The 23,979-nt window shown below is 42.5% G+C and overlaps 1 protein-coding gene across 2 annotated transcripts in view; it reads left to right on the forward strand.

The window, feature by feature from the left end:
* The window catches only part of RAMP3 (receptor activity modifying protein 3), an 88,112-nt gene that overhangs the window by 60,789 nt on the left and 3,344 nt on the right, over positions 1 to 23,979 (forward strand). The gene's annotated exons all lie outside the window — the stretch shown is intronic.

Consider the following 23,979-nt stretch of genomic DNA (forward strand, 5'->3'; position numbering starts at 1 on the left):
ATCCACTGGTCCTCTGATTGAGGTGGCATTCAGAGCAGACTATGGTTGCTACAAGAGTTACATTTCTATTGGTGGAGTTTCAGTTCCACTGTTACAAGGCACAAACTTTATCAAACTTTCAAACAGGTTCTGCCGAACCAAAAATTATGGGTCCTGTAGACAAATCTACCTAATTTCTTAAGGTGCTTTGTGATACTTCTACTGGAGGAACCAATGCTTGTATACTTACCTCTCTGATAGAAGCTGCTTTGCTGTCCTCTGGCATCCCAGTGGACCCTACTCTAGGCCCCCTCATCTCCTTAGGAAGACAGTCAGTGACTTGGGTTGCACTCGGCTGCTGCAACTGAGACACAGCAAACCCATCCATCTGAGAACTGAGGGGCCAGGAAACGCCAGGCCCTCTCCATGGCCCCAGGGCTGTGCAGCTATCAGCTCTGCCACCCTGACCAGGTGGGGAAAGCAGCCCATTAGCACCAGACCTCTGACCCAACCTCACCCACTGTTCCCGTTGTCCCCTGACCCGTGCTGTTTCCAGAGCCCCCTAATCCCCCTCCATGGTATGGGCACTGGTGGCTTGGCTCTGCCCCCACCAGTCTTGGAGCCTCCTGATCCTTCCCCAACCCTCACACTTAGGCATTGATGGTCGGCCCCCAATCTCACTGTCTCCATAGCCCCCTGAATCTCCTCCCTGCCCGTACAGACACTGACAGCTCATCCCTGCTGTTCCTGGAGTCTCCTGACCATCACCCTGCCATGGACACTGATGGCCTGCCCCCTCCTGCACCATTTCTGGAGCCCCCTGACCAACCTCCCTCTCCCCAGTACAGACACTGATGGCCCACCCCTGCCCCTGCTGTTCCTGGAGCCCCTCGACTCCCCCCTCCCTCCCCCCGGAAGGACATTGACCAGCACAACCCAGCACCCCCTAGACCCTCCGCGGGGAAGCTATCAGAAAGCTGAGTCTTTGTCCATGTATGGGGGCAGGGGGCAGTTTGGATACTGGAGGGGCATGGTTTGGCAGACCTGGGGTCCTACTTGATTGGACCTGGATCTGCCAGACACCTTCCTGTAACTAAGGGCATGGACCCTGCCTCTGCCAGTACTGGACCCCAGGACACCCTTGCTTCCCCCAGTGGAAGTGGATCAGTCTGACTCAGTTCCTAGTATGCCTAGTGCCAGAGGGATAAAGGATAAAGATTTGGCTTCAGGAGTGGGAATTGACATGCCTAAAAAGACAGCACACTCTGGGTCTGCTGTCTAAATGCCTGACAGCTGGGAGGGAGAGATAAAGCGGGTATTTTGGGGAGCAGAGATGTAGGCCAGTCAGTCCTGACCTGTATCTTCTACTGCTGTCGGCTATCTCCAGGTAGACTGGGGAGCCTGTAGACCAGGGATGGGCAATTATTTTGGGCGGAGGGCTACTTACTGAGTTTTGGCAAGTCATCGAGGGCCGCATGACAGGCAGCCAGGGGCAGATAAATATTAATTTTCTAATTTTTTTAGGGGACCCGTGGGCTGGATAGAATGGCCTGGTGGGCCACATCCGGCCCATGGGCCACATTTTGCCCGCCCCTGCTGTAGACCATGCTGGGACATGTGCTGTGGGGCCTCCTGGCTGGGTGAAATTGGCACTGGAGTCTATCTACAGAGCACACAGCAGCTCATGAATACTGGTACAGGATTGTAGCGGTAGGTTTTCCAGCCACTTAAACTAACCTGCTAAGCTTCCACTGGTTCATTTGAATGCTTGCACAGACCCTAGAGTAGCCACTCCACCCAGTGGGATTTTTGTGGAGGAGGTGAGGGAATGTATCTTTATGTTTGAGCAAGGTCCAGGGGAGAAACATTTTCTTGGGCTTGGCATGAATTAGAGTAGAGAGATGCAATAATGAATATGAGAAGAAACTGTAGGTGACAGATTGGCAAATACTAAGAGCTGAGCATACTATATATGGTCATACCACTTCAGTAGAGCACTTATAGCATGTGTAACAGGGAAGAGAATCCACATTTAAATTTTGCAGGGTATATTCACCACAGCTTCAAAACGTCTTTGCAAACTCAAGTACATTTGTAAAATTAAGCATTTTCTTCCATAGCCAGCTCTACCCCATCTGATTTTCATAATATCCATTAAACTCCTCTTTCATAGCAGTGGATTACTGTTTCCTCTTTCTGTGTTTAACTTTGCACATGTTTTGCACTTGCTTACACATTGTCTATGAGCAGGCTATCATTTTTAGGAATGTGTTTATTATTCTAAACTATAAGATAAATTTGCATGAACAAATTTCAGCCGAGGAATTGCTTACGACCTGTTCTCTGTAAGCATGTAGAAGCCAGTATTTGTGATATGATGTTTAGTGCCTTTGGTAATTCTAGCTGGCCATCTGATTCTCTAGTGGCATTATTTCTATTCCTTAAGTAGATGAGGAAATCATGTAAAACACTATGGCTTCCCCCCAAAACAAATGAAATATTGTGATTAAATGAACTTTGGCTACAAGTCCAAAATCTACTTGCCATGAATAATCAAACATCTCCCTTCTGGGAATGTTTGCAAAAGGAAATATGAAAAGGCTTGGTGGTATTAAAGGAGAATTCTCCTTAGAAGTAGCAAGAATTGTTGGTGGATATTTATTTTTTCTATTCGTAAGCTCCAGTAGAGATATTTCTCAAAGTACAAATGTGGCTGACCTCTGATGTATATTCTACAGCTGGATATCATTATCCAGTTTCTCCTGCTTCCACTTTAAAATCGCTCTTCTTAAGGTGCTTGTGATATTTTGCACTAAGTAAAATCTAATAACAGCTTTATCCTTGGCAGATGACACTTCAATATTCTTTTATAAATGGGATCTGAAAAGGGTATTTCTGCATGGTAGCTGACACGCATGCAGGGGGAAATTTCCTGACCACTCGCTCGCACCCCCTCTTTTCCTCCTCTTTGCCTCCTGGTCAGCACTATGACTACATTTGCAGGTGCCTTTTTATGCTGCTGCTTGGAGTTCCAACTTTGCAGATCTGCTCTGAATCTAAGCCAAGCTCTTTCTGCTTGAGTGTCAGTTCTGCCAATCAGGATAGAAAGAAAACATTAGAGTTGCAGAGGTGATATGGCAAATATCCCAGAAATGACAGACTCCAAGCAGTCATTATGGGTGGAGACCAAATTTCCCTCCCAGTTGCAGCTTTTTCCCAGCTGTTCAGGGACTAGCCCAGAGCCAGAATTCCCACAGAAACAGCCAAACTGTTGAAAGTGTTTGGGAGTAAGATGAGTTGTAGCTGGGAGGACCTCAGTGAACATCACTGGGCAAACACTTGAGTGTAACAATAGGGTTATCTGGCTATATCCAGAAGTGTATCACTGTCTGAATTAACTATGCCTTTTCCTGAGAGAAATTTCTTAAGCATTGGTATTCCCAGTGCAACCAAAGGAGACTGTGCTGCAGATGCTAAATAAGATGGATTCAAAAGAGAATGGCTCATGGATTGAAAATCTCAGGTGTGAATACCTAGAGAGATGACACTTTTAGATTAGTATAAACTTAGATTGGTGTTTTTTTTTCAATGAAGTAAGTCTCATCTTTGGGTAGCTGCATTTTGCCACTAGGTCAGGGATGGGGAATTTTTTTTGGGGGGGGGCCATTTACTGAGTTTTGGGAAGCCATCGAGGGCCGCATGACAGACAGCAGGTGGCAGATAATGATTAATTTTCTAAATTTTTTAGGGGCTCCGCAGGCTGGATAGAATGGATTGGTGGGCCACATTTTGCCCACCCTTGCACTAGGTGGTGGGAAAGGCTATTTCCTGTTTGCCTTGTGCAAATGGCTAGGACAGGCTGTGAGCTGGCAGATGAACCTTTTTAACTTCAGCAGATGAAGAAGGCCAGGTACAGACATGACACTTTTACACTCTAGGTTTATGTATCTTACTTTTAACGGGCATTGGATAAAATGACCTAACCACTGAAGTGTTCTGGATTTCACTCCAGAAATGAGGCATGTAAAATTAGGCATTGTGGTGTCTAATTTGTAGGTGCAGAAGTCTTTTACCGATCTAGCTGGAGGCAGTCATGTTTCAGTGGTTCAGTGACCCTTCTCTGTCAGCCTTGTGCCAATATTCCTTATCTGGGCCATCATGGAGGTGAAAAGATGCAAAAAAGGGAAACTGGAGCTTGTAGTTTGCTAAAGGTACGCAAACAGTTTATGATTTGACACAGAACTGGTGGGTTATACATACCGGCCAAGTACAGACATACTTTTACTGCTGTAAGTGATCGGAAACTGGTCTATACTCATAGCAGAACAGAACTTCAGCACACAAAACCAGTATGTACCCATAACAGACCAGAAGTTTGGCACACATAGACTGGTTTAAAAATGGCAGAACCCGGTCTAAGATTTGCTCCTCTTCTCTGCACCCTCCCTGGGCTAATGTGTGTTCTGTTCATTATCGATCTAAACTACGCTGCTTGCAGAAAACTGCATAACTTAGATCGATTCTGGCTCAGGCTTTTTGAATGTCTGTACCTAGCCCTAGTTCCACCTCTTAGCCTTTCAGCGGTAGTTCTATGCTGGATTGGACAGACTGTCCTACTGTAGGGGTTAACATTGTTTGTTCACTCCTTTTGTACACTAGTGCAAAGGCCAGTTACAGCAGTGGCCAAATGTTGTCTCTTCAAGTTCTAAAAATAAACATTCATGGTCTTGCTCTTTACCTCCTCCTGCCTTTGTGAAGTCCTTGTTTGTGTAGAGCGAGTACTTGGTGATGCTATTTTTACTTGTAGCACGTTCCACCCACTTTGACCTGGTGCATGTGACCGGACAATCAATAAGGCAGTGGAGAATCAAGTTGTTACACTCTGCTGCTCAGACTGCATGGTTGTTACAGTGAAAGCTGTAGCAGTACGAAAGAACCCAGAGTGCAAGGTGAAATGCAGAAAAAGGAATTTAATATTTGAGGGTGGAGACCACACTGCTTCAAAATCCAGCTTGGCAAAAAGTCAGAAAGAGCAGGACTTCAGATGGTGCTAAGTTTGCCTTGGGGTTACACTGACAGGAAACCTAGGATCACCATAGGAACCTCTTCTGGGGCAACACCACACAATTATATAGTGCCGTGTTGAGACATGGTAGCTCCCAAACCAGAAGTGGTGTAGCTGTGTTAGCAATTGCATTCTAGCAGAATGGGTGACGGGTGCACATAAAACACTGCACTAAGACTTCCATGCTACTTCCTGCTTGAAAGGCAGCATGCAAGAAGGAGAGGGCTCAGGGGTGTCTCAGCCTGGTGCCATCTAGTACTGTACTGGGCCTGTGTCTATTTTTCTGGGACATTATTTCAACTGGGACAATATCCTGATTTTTTTTTAAATTGCTTTCTGATGCTGAGGCAGCTTTTCAGGCTAGAACTAGCCTAGTCAAACTAGGACATTTGGTTGCTATAACCTCATATCACAGTTACTCCCTTTGTTTTTGGTGGGGTTTTTTTTTGCAGCGTTATTGCTATAGTTTTTGGCTATAAGTGAATTTAAATGTGGGAGTGATTGGGAAGATGAGCTCATTGATTCTCTGTGTTCCGGCCTTCCTGCTGCTCAGCCTTTAGAGAGAGAATATACTCTGGAAAATATTAATAGTTTTCTTAATGAGTCCAAAGGGAACCGTGAAGTTGATGTGAAAAAAAATTCTCCAGACTGTAGTCTGGTTTTGCTGTCAACTCCATACTATATATTATGAAAGAAACCTCTATAGCAGAGTTTAAAAGGAAAGAGCAGAAGAAGTTGCAGTAAGTGAGGACAAAAGTGTATTTCATTAGTAGTACTCAGGGATGATTACCTTACTAGTACTTTGGGGTATATCTATATGGCGCAAGGCAGTACTCTGCAGAAGCAGTATTGCTATACTAACATTGCTAAGCAGTATATCAATCCCTGTGCTTGGGATAGCTCTACTCAGAAGCAGAGTTCATTACCACAGGACTGTGCTATTGTGCCTAAATATATATATATATATATATATATATATAAATTTGGTTCCAGAGCTAGAGCACATAATGCTAGCTCTCACATTTCTGCTTTGCACTGTGTAGTTTCTGGTATGCAAGCTGGTACATTTGTGGCTAACTTGGGGGATCTTTGCTTTGTGCTATGTAAAGATACTCCTAACCTCTCTTTTTGACGTTATTCTCTGGAGCTCTTTCTGCTTTGTCTTATTCTTCCTTCCCATGTCATAGTCTAATTAGTCAACTTACATGTGAATTCTCAAATATTAGTGATTGCAGAGATAAGGGAACACATGGCTGTATTTGAGTATCTGTCCCAGAAGCACAATTTTTTCCCATGAGAAATATATGATAGTGACACAAATCAAATACATTTTCTAATTGACTAAAGGGACAACAATTTATCTTTGTCAGGGGTCCTATTTCAGGGCTTGGGTTCCCATTTCATTTCAGAAATGTGATTCATTTGAATCTAAGAAAGTTGAGAGAGGCAGGAAATTAATGATTCATGCTAATTTTGTTGAGCTCAGTTTGCTTGATGTTTATGATACTGCTGTGGTGGGGGAAGGAAGAGAGTGAGAGTATTTAGTTGTAAAATGATTTTTTTGCAAACTGTCTCTTACATCTGATCATTTGATGTTAGCGGATGTTTTCAATTCTGCAGCTGATGGAAAGGGCAGACAAAAATCATACAGATTTTACCTATTATGTTTTAAATTGTCTTCTGCTTGGCAAGCCTGGTGAGCAGAGGAAATTTAATAGTCTGACAAGCCAGTAGAATTGGGCTGAGTACCAGGTGATTACCCTTGGCCAAGATGGACAAATGTTAGTTAAAAAAATACCACATTATACAAAAAGGTTCTCTGATCATAGCATGGCTTGTTTTGTTTTGCCCTCTATTCAGATATGTTGTCTGGCACTTTAAATATTAGACATTAATAGGATTTATACCTATTAGAATGTTTTAAACACTTCCTGATCATACAGGGCAAAATTCAAATTAAGAATTAAATAGTTTTGCCAACAAATAACATTGAGCAAATAACAGCAGACAACAGAAGATCTAGAGAGATGGAATAATAGACATGGAAGAGGATTTTGATGGGAAATAAAAATGGGATTTAGGTAGAATTGCCAGATAACAAGGTTTAGGGTGCAGTTATTAGAGCTCAATATAGTTATGTGGACCTACATGAAGCCACAAGTTTACAACCTGCACCTTTGGGTTTGAACTGTGCAGAGGTATGTATGTGTGTCTGAAATCCAGCAGCAGCACAGCTAAGAGCTTGAATGAGATTTAACTCTTCAGAGACTGATGGCAGCAGCCCTTGATGAGACAGAGTAGTGGAGAGACTCCTGCAGATGACATCCTTTCTGTAGAAGTCCTTTAAGGCAGTTTTGGCCTACTTTGTGATGTGATTGACATTAGTCTTTTTAGAGAATTAATTGAGGAAGAATCGCCTCTTGCTTCTACTTCCCTAAGAAATGTGATTGCAGTGAACTGACAATCAGAACACCTCTGTGACTGCTCTGATAATAAGACATTTAAAAAGCATTTGGAAAATAAATGCAAAATGTTGGCAGTTTGGATGTGTACCCTGAGCAGGTCTCCTACATCGAAACTAATTTAATTTAAACTTTTACATTTTAATGGTGGGAATTAATCATTGGTTGAAGCAGAGTTTTATCTCTGCCCACAATAGAAGGGGTTCAAGGGCTGCTTGGTCCTGTAAGCTAAGAAAATGATCTCCCATGGCAAGTTTAATTGGAAAAAAATGTTTATGATGGAGGCATTTGGCTATGTAATGGTTCAGGCTATGTAATGGTTGGGGGCTCTTGGGCCACTAGGGACAGACATTCAAAAAGCCTGAGCTTGAATTAATTTAATCTTTGCAGGTTAGTCTAACCTGACTAGGCTAAACCAATTTGTGACCACACAGTCATCCCCTCTAGAGTAAGGAAATCAGGCACATGCCTGCAGTGCCTCCGGTTAAAAGCCAGGGGGTGCTAGAGCAGCCCTCCCTTCCCTTTCACACTGCTGAGCTGAGGGGGTGTGTGGCCAGGCCTCAGAAAGATGTTCTCATTAGAGAAGGATTTCTCCCCCCACCCTTACTGCTCCTGACTGGCCAGAGAGCCAGCAGGGATTTACACAGCATTTACTTACATAGCATTTATCAGCCCATCAGCAAAACAAAAGCTTCTCTGATTAGTTCAAGATCTTAAACAACTTTTTCCAAGGAAGGAACAGAGGGACATTACCAGCGGAGCTGTTGATTAGCTCCATAAAGCCCTAAGCGGACACTGTCCTGTCTACCTTACACAGACACCTCAGAATTAGCTAGCATACCACGTGCTGACTACAGTCTGTGCTGTGGGTGGGAATCCATGCTTGAGCAGGGAGTGATGCGGGGGGTGGGTAGGGGGAAGCCAGGCAGATGCTGCTATGCCTGCCATCTCTGTTGGAGCTCCAGCAAGGGAGCAGAGGGGAGGGGCCAGCCCAACTCTTTGGAGCAGAGAACCCCACCCAGAGCAGCAAAGCATCTGGCATGCTGGGCAACTGTGGTTTAAGTTAAACCAGGAAGTGGTCTGGGACAGACACTGCATAAACCGGTTTGACCCAAATCAGTTGAGTCTGATACTACATTCAACTAGGTTTCTCTCAAACCGGTTTCAGCCATTTTCAAACTGGTTTATGTGCACTGAATGTTTGTTCTGTTACAGGTTTAAACAAGTTTCTGATCACTTAAATTGGTTTATGTATGTCTGTCCCTAGTCTTGAAGGTTAGGGCACTCACTGGGGCTTCTTGTAGAACATTTATTTCCTCCTAGTTTTTAAGAGCTCTGATTTTGGGAGTCTGGCATCCTGTTTCCATTCCATAGCAGATCATAGATTTAAAGTGTTTATGGGTTTTAAGAATGTACTCTTGCTGTCAGGCTAACAATTAATTTTGTTCACTGTGCATCTAAGATCTTTAGTAGTAAATTTTGCCCTTCTCAGAGACAGCAAAGAACAATTAAAACATGTTTTTTTTTAAGAGAAAAGTGACCCCAAGAAATGTTCTCATGTGTTTTGTATTGAATAATAGGCACAAGCAGTATTGGGATTAGGGGCTAGAACCCAGGTACTCTTTTATCTAGGACAGTGCCTGCCTCACTTAGTAAAGATTCAGACTCTCTCTTACGTCCTGCTTTTTTGGCCCTCACATATCTTTCCCTCTTGGTTGCCCCATGAGCCGTCTTCAACTGGAAGGGTGGGAGGGTGCTTTCAGCCCTGCCTACCCACTGATGTGGTGGTTAGGAAAAAGGCAGGGTAGCTTATGGGCAGTTCCCCAGACATATGGGATTACATCTGAGAATGTGCAATTAGCCATGCCCAGTTGCACAAGAGGGGTGTATGTAGATGAGCATGGCTATGCGGTATGTGGTGCTACAAACACATCTGAAGCGCCTCATACTGCATAGTCCGGTGGTCTCCATGCTGCAAGGGTGCACTGCTCTACTTTTTTTCCTGGGGGGGGCAAAAAACCCGCGGGGAAAAAATAAATGGAGCAGTGCACACACAGGCAGCACGCATCACTGAAAAGTGGAGCTGGGCTGCCTGGAGCCATGCTGTGCCTGCCAGCCAGGCTTCATCTGGCAGGACCACTGCTGCAGTCCCGGGAGGCCCCCAGGACCCCATGTAAGGCTGCTGGGGCTAGCACCGTGCTGGCCCCCCCCCTCTTACCACCCCCAGGGTAACTTGCCACGCACCAAAGCATGCGTGGCATGGGCGTTCCCAAGGGGAACCAAATGTCTGTGCTCATCTGGATGCAGCTGAGGAGTCCAATGTGACAGCTGTGTAAGTGGCACCAGCAGTATCTGATTTCTCAGGTTTTTCCAGTGAAATTTAGGGCAATTGTTTCTAAAACACCTAATTTCATGCTCAAGCTTGAAAAATGGAATTTAGTGCAACTCCTCACATGTACAAAGATAACCACGTAAGTAAGTTCTTGCAGGACCTGGGGCTTTTTAATAGAGTACAAACTCCCATCTGAGGGTGACTATTGGCAATTGCTTTTAACACTTTATTTATTTTTTGATCAAGCACAAGTAAAAATTCTGCATGTAAGTACTACAAGATCTCTTTACAGTATATGAGGTGATCTGGTTTCTTCTTCTGCTGATCCCATCTCTCCAGATAACCTCTAAAACTTCTCTTTCTTCATAATCCTTGAGTGCCTCTTAATGGCTCTGAACTGCGCATGCAAGAAGTTTGTGCGTAAAGGTGACAACACATAACCGGTAACACCTGTTAGATATATTTACACAGACAAAACAAATTTGTGCATGCGAAATTTTGCCTCTGCAACATAGCCACCTGTTTTTGTATTTGGTCAGGAAATGAAGGACAAGGTTAACTGGGAAATAAAAGACAAAAGTATGATGTTGTGTGTAACTGGGGTAAGGGTACTTAAGAATGCAAAAGCAGCAACCCAGCTGCAATCTTCACATGTTTTCCTTTTAGAGATAGCATTCTGTGCACTTAGCACATTTGCAAAACATACAGGAAGGAAAACATATATATTGGAACAAAAAGAACCCAGCAGTTAGCCTCCATGTCCATTGTTCAGGTTCCCTTAATTTAGCTGTATCTAGTTGTGCTGACCAGAAGGTGTTGTCAACAAATATGTCAAACCTTTCTTCCCTCTTAATTTTCACTTGCTTTCAGCTTGTCTACAAGAAGCAATGAGAACAATAAATGTCCTTGTAACAAGGAGGCTTGTTAATCCTGTACGAGTGCTGCTAAGGCAATACTTCGCCTTTCAGTGGTGTTTCTTTGAATATCTTTGGAATTGGAGGAGATTGACAAAATACTGCATCAATTTTCTGAGTACTGCTTGGCGTCTTGATATTACTCATTTCAGAGTAGCACTAAAAAAAAACTGTTCAGTTTTTAGAAGAATGGAAATGTGTGTTCGCCAAGAAAATGTGATGGTCTCTGGTGGCTGCAGGCCTGCAAATAGGATCCTGGTAGTTCAATTTAGAGCAAGTAGAAAATTTGTTTCAGTTCATATTGTTGAATTATTGGTCTTGTCGGTCAGGGTCACTGCTTCAGATTGCACTAGGAAAAGAAGTCTCAAAGGTTTGTACTCTCTGTATCAGTGACTGAAGTGTAGTGTGGAAAAAAACCCAAGCTATCTTTAAACCATTTAGCTCAGGCACAGCTAGCAATTTAGCTGCAACAACATAGTAACAAAGGCAGTGCTCAGCTCCATGCTTATTCCTTCTAGAAGCTTTAAACTACCTAGCATAGGTATATCTGGAATATCTATGCTATCTGGTAAAACAGGAATAGTTGATAGTATAGATGTAACTACAATCTGAAAAAGTTATGTCAGATTAAGGAATTTGTTTAAAACTTCACTGGGGTACAGATGTGCTGGAAGTGGACTTGTGGTGTGTTGGGAATCCTGCTATGTTAAGTTTAGTTAGGCTATTTTCAGAAAATAGTTACAGAAAGACATAAATGATGCCAGTATTGGCTTGTATTTAGACCTTTGTATGTCCAGTTTCCTTGCCACTTTGGTAACATTGAAAGCAGGAATTATTTCCTCCATTGTGGAAGCCTTGAGAACTGAACCATGTAAACCTGGTTGTTCTTCATCAGGACTAAAGGGAACTAGCATAGAGAACTGTAGATCGTGATGATTCTAAAACATGCTCATTTGGAGGATGAGATATATTTCAATGGGATCATTTTATTTAATTAAACTGAAGTTCAGCAGAACTCACCTCCACACCATTTTGTCACTGTGGATCTCTTTGGAAGTATTTCTTCATTATAGGGTTTCTTTGATTCTTTAACCTTTCTGCTGATGGCCACTTCTCCAGTCTAGTGTCTCAGCCTCTAAAATGAATTCCTTCAAACACTAGACTGTCAGAATACGAGAAGTACCTGGGGCAGAACAAGAGGTGTGTATTTGTCAGACAATCCTGGTATGCTCAGCAGATAACATTCTTTTGGTCCAAAATGGTCTAAATTTAAGATATAATCCCATTATTGTTGACTCAGTAGGAGCAGAATCTGGGCCCAAGAGATCCAAAGAACATATGGGCTACTGACAGATGTGTGTGGGGGTGGGGGGAGAACCACATGCTTTACCAGAAGAAGTAGCACGTTAGTTCAACCCAGCTCTGCAGCGTTTGATTAGATTGAGTGCTTCAGCGTGGCTTTTGGGTGCTTTTATCTAAGAGCTGATTCAGTCAGTTGATTCAGTATTGACACTTTAGCTGATTGAATCAGCCATTAGATAAAAGTCCCACTAAAGCACCTGGTCTATATAGACATTGAGCAAGCTGAGTCTAACTAACGTGGTACCTCTTCTGGGCATGCATTGGGCTCAGCACAGGGGCACATGGAGTTTAAATTAAAGCACCTGTTGTGGTTAGTTTGTTTTTTTTTTAACATCTGCAAGCAGCCTTGCTGGTTTACTGCTCCTGAGGCTTCCAATATTATTTGATATCTATATACCAGGTAAAATCAACAGGAGTTTTGCCAGTGGTTTCAGTGGAAGGACTGGCTCTGAAATGTGGTAATTTTGAGCTAATTCAGTGTTGTATTTTGCTATTGAAACTTACTGTTTTGGTAGAAAATTTGAAATGGCTTTAAGTAGAGTAGGCTTCTCTTTTAATATATCTTTGTCTCTTTATTCAATATCCCTTGAGAAAATTGTCATTTGGGCTAAGTACAGACAGACAAAATGCCTGAGGCTGAATCTATTCAATCTTTGCAGGTTACTTTAAGCTGCATAGATTGAACCAATAAGGAAGTGAGCTGACATTTACTTTTGATTCTAGAAATGCAGCCACATGCTTGTGGTGGCCCAGGCCAGAAGCCAGGGGGCGCTAGAGCATGCCTCCTTGCTCTGCTGGATCAAACAGCTTGGGCCTGGGGGCAGGGGGTGGGGGCAGGAAGCGGGGAGGGAGTGGTTGTGGGGGAGGTGCAAAGCATCCTGGGGTGCTGGGGGACTGTGAGTTAACTTGAAACTGGCACAGAAGTTCAATAAACCAATTTAACCTAAATCAGTTAAGTATGATACTACATCCATCCAGTTTTATCTTAAACTGGTTTTGACCATTTTGAAAGTGGTTTATGTGCACTGAACTTCTGTTGTGTTACACATATGAACCAGTTTCCAATCACTTATACCAGTTTATGTGTAATTTCTGTCTCTAGCCTAAATGCTAACTTAATTAATTCATTATATTTGCACAGTTTAAGCTTATTGTTAAAATGTGTTATATCAATACTATATAGTTATCCTGTTGCACCTTCTGCTAACACTAAGGTCCTATTCTGACATTACTGTTGTCAAGTGATGGTAGATATGCACAACCTTGAAGGCTGGCTTCCTCTTGGAGCAGAAATCAATGACACATAGCTTAAGTATTTATAGATTAATAAGGTTTTTCTTTTTTTTTAAGTCAGAAGGGGCTGGTTGGATTATCTAGTCTGATCTGCTGTATTGCATGGGACAAAGAGTTTTACTCAGTTTACCCTGGAGCCCAATAACTGGTTTGATTAAATTAAATGTTCCAGAAAGCATCTAGTCTTGAGCTGAAGACATTTGGAGTTGAAGAATCCACTGTTCTGTTTCACAGTCTGTTTCAGTGGTTAATCACTCTCACTGATCTGTGCCTTATTTCTATCTTGAATTTCTCTAGTTAAAATTCTGTGATTCTCAGTATGCCTTTTACAACTAGATTAAAGAGCTCTTTAATACCTTCTCCCTCTGAAGTATCTCTACTGTACTGCAGTGCAGTCAGCTCTGCACTTTAAAACAGACTTGCTCATACTGCTGCCTTCAATAGGATGATCAAACAGTGAACAAGGCAATTCCTTCTTTCAGAATTTCAGCCCAACTCTAATGCCTGGTTCCTATGGAACAAATTCTGCCTGAAGAATTAACCCTTATCTGAACAAGGCAGAGATCAGCCTCTGCTGCTGCTCGTATAGCTCCCACTTTCCCTTGAAGGAAAAACCGTTATAATTTGGAATAACCCAGAAGTGACACAGCACAGATTATCTTCTGAAAGGCCAAAACTTGCTTGTACAGGAAGAAAAAGAATTTGAAATGTTCTATGTAGTGACACTACTTGGTAATACTTATTGTATACATTGTATAACATATGCACAAACACATTTCCTACAAAATAAATGCCCTGGATAATCTGACAAGTCTGAGAACTTTCAAACATGGAAAAATGTTCCTACCCCCAAGCCAAATGGGCATCAAAGACTTACCCCCAATTTGTGGAGGGTTGCTTTTTCTTTTTGCAACATCAGGAAAAATGGCTGCATCCTGCATTATCAACAGAAGGAGAGAATTGTGGCACAGTTGCACGGTGTGGGGTTTGATTAGGTGAAGGTGCAGATAGATATGATGCCACAAATAAAGCTTTCCATTCACTGTGATAAAAGCAGTAATTTTCAACAATAATGTACTTAACATCTTGGTTGCTGTGTGCCTCTTTCTGTGTGCTTAGGTGTATGTTTCCAGAATAACGTGATTATCCCCTCCAGTTTTTCTTCCCAGACTGGGCACTACTGACATACTAATTGGCCTCCATCCAAATAAAAACATTTACAATTCCACGTATACAGAAAGTATTGATACTTCCTTTGACGTGACTGCATTCAAAACTCTGGGCTATTGTTATTGGAATTGTTTCTCAATTAATTCCTTTTTGTCATGAATTTTATATTTTCACAGACATCAAAGGTTTTTTACGATATAATTTTGACAAGAAGCTGGGGTGGGGGAGAATAGATGTGAACACCAAGTTTTAAATACTAGTAGCAGAATCATTAATTGATATATCTGCTTTGAGTGAGTTCACATCCTCTATTTGAACTTACTCAAACCAAAGCATGTTTTAACAAGCTCCTTGTGAACAACATCCACCAGGTTTCTTGCCGCTCCCTGATACAAATGTGCAGCACAGCCTACTCAGTCTAAAACAACTGACAAGTTGTCGCTATTATAGCACTTTTTGCTTTTATGTAGCACACAATTATCCCATGTTTATAAATGCTTTCTCTTTCAACATCTTAAAGTCATGTGCTATAGGATATTTTGTCTTGGGGTATGTTGCTGTAATTAGGAATAAGAGATTCTGAATAGGTGTGTGTTCAGGGTTCTGCCAAAGTATTTTGCAAAGTTTGATCCAACTTGATTAAGTTTATAAGTTCTTGAGGGACTGAGATCTGTGTTTGCATATTGCCAAGCACCTTGATAAGCTTAATAAACAATAAAGTTGCTCAATATAGCCCTCCTACATCTAGGTTCAGGTGGCAGGAAAGAGACCCAGCCTCAAAAAAGGCCACTTCATTGAAGAGGAGGAGGAGGAGTAGCAGTACCAGTCACATCCTAGCCACAGGTCATCATTCCATAGTGCTATTTTTCCTTCCTTTTTTCTAGGTATAGTTTTTGGGGTTTTTTTTCCTTTAATTTTTCATACTCTTTGGATAGGTTTCCAGAGCATAGCTTTCCTGGGTTAGCATCATGACAGACTGATGCATGATGTTCAGTGCCATGAATCTGGACACTTCAAAAAACATAATTCTTTTAAGCTTCTAACCCATTAACCATTGAAATGTGACATATAAAGGTGACTGACACACCCACATCTAAGTCACTGATGAAGATATTGAAGAGTACAGGTCCAAGGACTGAACCCTGTGGGACCCCACTACCCACATCCTTTCAGATTGATACTGACCTGTCTACTACCACCCTCTGGATGTGACTGCTAAGCCAATTTGTCACCCACCGGACCATGTAAACATCTGTGTCACAGCCTCTTAATTTATTTTTGAACAAGTTAGTCTCTAAGTTGCCACATCACCCTGGCTTCTGCTTGACCTCAGACTACCATGGCTAACTACCTCTCTGTAGTTATGGTAACATGCAAGTGCCAGATAAATCTATACTCACAACCACCTTGGGAGGTGGGAAGGAGCTACTATCTCCCTATTACAATGGGGAACCAGAGCACAAAGAGTCTTGAAGCCAGGAATAACTGACAATCTGTATTTTCAGTGGACTTAGATTGGATCTCTTGCCTTCCAGGCAAAATCCTAATAACCAGGTTGTAAGTTGGTGTTCCAAGGTGCATTTTTCTCAGTCCCTCCTACTAGAGCTATTCCTTAATGACAGAGAGAGAGTGTCTCTGTAGCTTGGGGGCTCAGACTCTCAACTGGGAGCTGGGGCACCCAGGTTTTAGTTCTTGTACCAGTGGCTGTTTAACTCTTTTATGCTAAATTGGAGCATTGTCAACAGGAATTGTTTCAGCCCCCATTAGAGCCTGGAAATAATTAATTCTCCTTGGATGTGGGTGATGTCCATTAGAATACCCTGACAGAGGAGGTAATTGAACAGATTTCCCATATTTGGGGGTGAACGTTCTCAGCACCAGGCTATTGGTTAAATGTTAACAATCATGTCTTCCAGTTGTGTGAAAATCTACCCATCATAAATCTACCTCCCCTCCGCCCATTTCCATTATAAATGATTTAGCCAATTGGACCTGTTCTTACAAATAGTTTTGGGATGACCAAAGCATACTTTTGGGAGAATTTTCTATCTGCTGAAAGAAATCATCTAGCTCTTATATTTAGGTGCCGTAGGGGGCTTCCAAAACTGTCCGAAGTCCTAATTCTGATTGATTTAAAAAAATTGTAGTTCCTTTTGCTTCTGACTTTTTGTGTGTATGAACATGATATGCCTTTGTATATTTGATTACAACAGTGGTGCCCAACCTTTTGGCCCCATGAGCTAGGTGAATGGAATGGGGCCTGTCCAAATTGAAGTCCACAGGCCAGGATTGGGCTGTGGGTCCTGGCACTACACCCTCCCATTGGAAATGGGTTCTGGGGGCCTGGAATTGTCCTCTCTCACCCCTTATGCACTGGGATGAAGCCCCAGGGGGCTGGCACTGTACTCTCCTGCCCCTGTGTGCTGGGATTGGGCCTGATCTATATTTAAGCCAGTGATCCCTAATTAGTCACCTGTGACTAATAGTGGATAACCACTTGGACAGAGTTTTAAGAAGGTTGGAATGAAATGTTTGCTAATAAATCCTTACGTTTTAATGAAAGCCCTTGCTTGCTAAATGTCTTTTTGGTATAACACAATATTGATTACTTAACTGGTTGCAGGCTGCATTTTCTTTCTGGTTTTACCCTTTGCTGACTACAGCAATCATAGAGTCATAAGAAAGTAGGGCTGAAAGGGACCTTCAGAGGTCATCTAGTTTAACTGCCTGCCCAAGGCAGGACCATCACTATCCAAACCATCCCATACAAATCATAATCTAAACTCTACATAAAACTACTGCCAACCCAGACACAACATAGACCTAACACCCTAACTTGCCACAGGTAAAGCAGGGGAACAGTGACAGCCAATGTCCTACTTTTACAAAATGTTGATTCAAATATATGCTGAAAAGGTCCCAGGTAGAGGGCCATGCCCCCTGCTACAGAAGAAGGCAAAAACCCCCACAGTCCATAGAAATCTGGCTATGGGGGAAAATTCCTTCCTAAGCCCGAATATGATAATCAATCTGATCCTGAGCAGAGGGGCAAGACCCTCTTGCCAGGAACCTCTGACTTTGGTGCCAGAAGGATCACGCTCCAGTCCAAGTCTCCAGCCTTGGTTGTAGCCAATGCCCAATACCTCTAAGAAGCCTTAAAAACACCCTGACACATATAGCAGAAAAGGGAGAGCAGCATGGGAGCAACAAGCAAAGCTCAGAAGCACTGGAAATACCCATGGTAGAACATACGCATAGCTATGCCTAGATCATCCCTGACCAGTGGCTGTCTAACCTTTTCTTGAATACTCCCAGTGTTGGAGAGTCCACAAAACTTCCCTAGGAAAGGCTTCCACTGCCTCACAAGACTAATAGTGAAGAAGTTTTTATGGATATCCAATCTATCCAGACTTACTTTGCTGCAACTTGAGGCCACTGGTCTGCATCCTCCTCCCTGCAGCAAGAGAGAGAGGTACTTTCCCTCTTTGTTCAAAAGAAATGGAGTACTTGGTTTTACATAAACCAAGGCCTGCTCTTTCTATTTACATTTTCAAGCTATATATTTTGATATCAGGCAACAGTTTGGTGCTAAATTTTGTATAATGGGATTCTCAATTAAATTTATTCAACCAGTATTCATTTTCTCGCAGGCTGTAGACATGAACCCCAACTCAGTGTTCTGTAAATGTCTCAGAAGGAGAACAAAGTGTTTCTATTATTTTTAGCCCTGAATGAATAAATCTGTCACAATGCCATCTATAATCCAGTGGAGTAGCAGTCAACTATACTTTATGATAGTATTATTAACCCAGCTGTTTTTCACTTTCTGTCCTTTTCTCTCCCTACAGCTTGTGGAGTTTTATTTTCTTTTGTCTGAATTGTAGGCCCACAATACAAAATGGAAGTTATGATTAGATTAGTGAGATGCAGGTAATCTGGATTTATACATGAAACTGTTTCTCTTAGGGTGTGCCTACACGTTGCCTGCAGTGAGGTTGTTACTGCTCCATGCTTTAGTACTTCCAAAAGGTAGTACTCGCCTGTAATTGCCCATATTACTCTGTATGCACAGCAAATGGCTATTTGTAGCAGCTACTTTGCCACAGTGGCACGCTATAACAGGGGAGCACACTGCTGTGGTGAAATAGCTGCTGGTCACATGGAGACACCCATGGGCACTATGTCACTGTAGCACATAGCTATGGTGATATAGTGTCACTTTAGATGGGCCCTTAGAGTAAGGACACATTCAAGTGAAGGAAGATGAGATGCAGGCACAAATTTTTATGAAAGAAGGAAACGTGCATTGTAGCACCTTTACAGCATGTGCTTCATTTCATTTGGCTGTGAACTTGTAGATAACTAAGCTTTAGTTGCTTAATGCTTTTGAAACTTCAAGAAATAATCATGTAGAAGTTTGACTCCTTATTTGAAGTTTATCCAAACTATTCACACCCTTTAATTCTAGAAAATTTGGCTGGATATCACACAAGAAGATTTTTCTTGTGAGACTTTTTGGTACTTCCTGCTTCCACTTTGGCTGGAAAGACCATAAGAGAAGCCTTTCTCATGGTATGATATTTTTAATTATTATTATTTCAGCACTTCTAGTTCTGGTCCTGGCAGTGACTCAAAGTGCAGGGACATGAAAGAATAAAATTTGTTTTTAGTGAGACTGACTTTTTTCAAATTACTTTTACAATTCCTGTGAGTGTGTACGAGGGTTACAATGTATAAGTTTTCTTTTTCTGACAACCTCAAACTTCTTCTTAAAGGCAGACTGATTACTAGAACATTTGTGCTTCTAGCTTAAGTTAACTTCTCCATGATGTTCAGTGAATGACATTACTAGCCAAATTCCTCCATGACTTGAAGGAAGCTAATGGAGTAAAAACCCTGGGCTAGGGACAGAAGTTACACATAAACTGGTTTAAGTGATCAGAAACTGGTTTAAACCTGTAACAGAGCAGAAGCTCAGTGCACATAAACGAGTTTCAAAAGGACTGAAACTGGTTTAAGATAAACCTGGTTGAATGTAGTATCAGATTTAACTGATTTAGGTCAAACCAGCTTATGGAACTTCTGTCCCAGACTCCTTCTTGGTTCAAATTAAATCAGAGCCTCCCAGCGTCCCAGGATGCTTTTCAGCCCTGGGCTGGGCTGTGCTGTCTTCTCCAGAGAACAGGGTTGGCCCCACCCCTCTGCTCCCTAGGTGGAGCAGTGGGTGCTGGCTCACAAAGGGGTGGCTTGGGAAACCTAGCTGGGGACCACAGCTGGTTCTGCTGATGGGGGAGGTGGCAGGGTACAGCTTTTGCCGGGCTATTCCCTGTTTGTTGCTGGAGCATGGGGGGCAGTGAGTGAGGGGCAGGGCAAGGGGTGGTGTTAGGGGGGGAGCAGCCTGAGAGGGGCTGCTAGCAGGCAGGGGCCCAGCAGCAGACCAGCAGACTCCACCCCCTCCCACTTCTGGCAGAGACTGAGGCAAACAGTTGATAAGGGGAGGGGGTGTAATTTCCCTTAGCTCCCCCAGGCCATGGAGGAGTGGGAAGAGGCTGGGGAACTGGGGCTGGAGGGACTGATCCCCTGCCACCTGTGAACACAGGGCCAAGCCCTGCAAGACCAGACCAAGAGGTAGAAGGTGTTGGCAAACACCTGGCACAGTCATTACATGTATGTGCTGGAGATGGAGCTAAGGGAACAGGAGAGGGCCCCAGACTGCTTGGGCTGGTTGTGATCAAAGAAAGCAGAGAACTACATTTACATGATAAAGCAAAACCTGTAAAAGGTGGGAGACTGGAATACCTAAGCAGAGAGAAAAGACATTGAATACATGAGTCCTACCAAAGGTGCTAAAGGTGACAAGCATCTAATGTCAAGGCACCCAAGAAGGAGAAAGGGGGGCAAGTGAGCTTAGAAAACCCCCAAGTAGAGATGAGGCCTGTGGGATCTCCACTTCAGCACCTAAGACCACCTGCTGATTCCCCAAGAAGGACTTTCTGAATACCCAGCTATTAGGTGGGTTATTAGGTTTATTACATTCCATTTTAAGTTAGCCTAAGTTATGTGTGCTCTCACTGGGCTTGTCTACATGTGGCTCTTTTAAGCAGGATTAGCCTAAAATTGCCATTTTTAGTGATGTTTTTTGGTTGTTCTTTGTTGTGTGCTTGAGGTCACAAATTGCTGTATTCAGTACATACTCGCTTCAGAGAAAGGACTATTTCTGTTCAAGCTTTTATGAATTCAGTGTTACTGTCTTTTTCCCCACCCCCTCCTCAATCTGGCTGCAGCTGCCCTCCCCGCCATTGAGCAGGGTGGAGAAGGAGAAGCTTGGCAGGCACTGCTGCCCCTTGCCCAGGCAGACCGGGGATGGGGTCCCCACCCTCCAGTATGCTAGCCCTGGGCTGGGGCCTGGCCTTGCCCCTTCTGCCCTTTGGCAGTGCCCAGAAGGCTGGGAGGTGTGCTCTAGTGCCCCCTGGCTTCTGGCCTGAGTCACTGACAGCTTGTGGCTGCATTACCTGAATCCAAAGTGAATGTGAGTTCACTTGTTTCTCAGTTTACTCTCTGCAGTTTAGACTAACCTGCAAAGACTGAATTGATTCAGCCTTGGGCTTTTTGACTGTCTGTACATAGCCATGATGAATTTGGTCCACTCTTTATGTCACCTGATTTAAAATCCACTTTTAATATATGTAGACTGCAAGTTTTTGATTAGATCTGTGGATACAAACACACAAGTATACCCAGATATCTATCTTTATATTGGTATAAAAGTGGAGGGGAAACATGACTTACAGTCCAATATTGCTGTGGCTCAGTGTGCACTGGACTGGATTTATGCATGATTGTATGCATGTAATGTATGTGATGGAATTTTATTAGTAGGACAGATGTATGATCTGCGTTGGGGCTGTCCAACTGCTGGTCTGCAGGCTTCATGTGGCCCACAAGGGGTTAAGTTACAGCCCCCAGGCTCTTGCTCAGCTGTAGGTCCCACTATTGCTTCATCTGCATCAACAGCTGGGGGCTTTGGACTCCCCCTCCCTCCTCTGGCTGCCTCCTCTTGCCTCTATCCCAGGGAGCGGAACAGTGCAGTATGCATTGTGGGAGGTGAGGGTGAGTCCAGGGCGATGTGGTGCAGCAGTGGGGAGTTGGGGATACCTGTGTGGGTCCTGGGGGCCTGTAGCTTCCCTGATGTGGCCTGCAGGGCATGCAGCTCTTGCTTGTATGACCCATGGGACATGAGGTTCCTGGCCACTGAAGGTTGAACAACCCTGATCTGCACAATTAGAACTAGTTGGGATTTTTTCCACAAAACAGTTTTACATTGGGAAATGCTGATTCAATGAACTGAAACTTTTCAAGGAAATGCATGCTTTTGACAAAAAAAAATCACTGTGAAGATTTTTTAGGATGGAGTTTGTGATCACAAGAAGAGAGAAGGGGAGAGGCAAAGAACAACTTAGTGTCAAGGGCCCAATGGTTAAGGCATTCATTTGGAAGTTGGAGAACCCAAGTTCAAGTGCCTGTTCCCAATTGGTTCCCAAGCCATTGGGCTACTGGGTACTCAGCTTTGGGTGTGTGAGTATATCTTGAATCCTTGTTTTCTGGCCAGTCCTATGCATGCCACATTTTGAACATCCATTAATTTTGATGAACATTCCAGAGACCCCGTGCTATTGGGACATGTGCTTATATCAGAAGGTAATCAAAGTGGTGAATTTGATTACCTGCAATTCTAGATTAAAAAAAATAATGTAAATATATATTAAAATTATTTCCTTACAGTCAAAATCCCTGAAAAATATTTTTCCACAAATTTTACATAAGAAACAAAGTCCACAACAAGCCCAACATATTGCAACTTGCACTATAAATTATTCATTGCTTCTCAGTAAATCTGAAGTAGCAGAGAAAACATATTTGTTCACTGAAAATAACTATACAGATTTGAAAATAGCAAATGTTCATTTGAGAAAATGTGTGAAAACTTGTGATTTGTTTTAAAAAGAAAATTGGTCATTTTTGTTGCTGTTTTTTTACACCAGATTTGGCAACAATTGGTAAATATGACTAGTTAGATGGTTTCTCATAAAAAAAATTAAGAAATGCTCATAAACATGGAAATTGGTAGACAATAAATCCCTCAAGATTTGTCAATTTCTGTGTTACAATGAATATGTAGAATGTGTGAAATTAAATGAAGTTAACACTGAAACCATGTTTTGAACACTTTGATTACATCATAAGGCAACTTGAGTCAGAGTTATAGGATCATACCAGTAGTTAATATATCCAGTCTTCATTTTAGAAACCACCCTCATTGCTGGTATTAATTTACACCCTTGTTGAACATATTAGGAGGGAGACCAATATCTGAAACAGCTTAGAGACTGATTAGTTGCCTACATCTACAGATGGTTCCTGAAGCTAAAGTTCAGGAATACTGGTGAGACACATGGGAAAAAATGTAAAATGATTATTTTTTTTCATTTGACTTAGGATAACAGCCAAGAGCCTCTGTCACAGACCAGGACTCAATTACGATAGGTGCCATATAGAAACAGAGCAAAAAGACATCTATGTAATTAAACTTTTAATAACTATTCATACCTACCTCCACCTCAAAAGAAAAAAACCCTTATGCACCAGTTGGTCAGAAATCATGTTTTGTAGTACCCAAAATTAACTTGAAACCTTCCAAACTGGATGACATACAGTACACTTTAACAGAGATTATTGGTGTGCATAAAAATGTGAACACTATTACATTATCATCACCTGAATATCTAAGCTAATGGAGTATTACTCACAGGCACATCATTCTCAAACGGTTCAGATTTTTCCTAATCTTTATTCTCGCAACTGTCTCCAAATGCAGTTATAATTTGTGATGCAAATTCTTTTGAAGGCTTAGGTGTTTAAATGAGTGTTCTTCAGAATTTCAACTATTAAGGCAGCAAAATTATATATTGATATTTAGGATTCAGTCTTTCGTATATAATATGCCAAACCTAATTATTTTTTATCTTGCTCCTCAATGGTTGCCTCGTTATGATTCTTTGGAGTGTATTTGACTTTAAATGTAAAAGCAGTAAAATAACATTCAGTTGAAATAAGCCAACAGGCTTGGAAAAATTAACAGAATTTAGCAAGGACTGGTAATTTTCTGTAGACTTTAAGACAACCTGGACAGTAATATTCTTCAGTAAGTTCTATTAAATGGATAAAAATCTCTATTCTTTGTTATTTTCCTTTGTGCTGTGCAGGCAAATGGATAGGGCTCAGGGGCTCCATTTCTTGCTCTGCCACTGATCTATTCAATGACACTGGGCATGTCATTTTACCTCCCCGTGCCTGTCTTTCACTAAAATGGGGATAAGGATACTGGCCTCCTAAGTGCTGTGA

Source organism: Alligator sinensis, unplaced genomic scaffold (genome assembly GCF_000455745.1).
Source record: "Alligator sinensis unplaced genomic scaffold, ASM45574v1 scaffold456_3, whole genome shotgun sequence".
NCBI classification, from domain to species: Eukaryota; Metazoa; Chordata; order Crocodylia; family Alligatoridae; genus Alligator; species Alligator sinensis.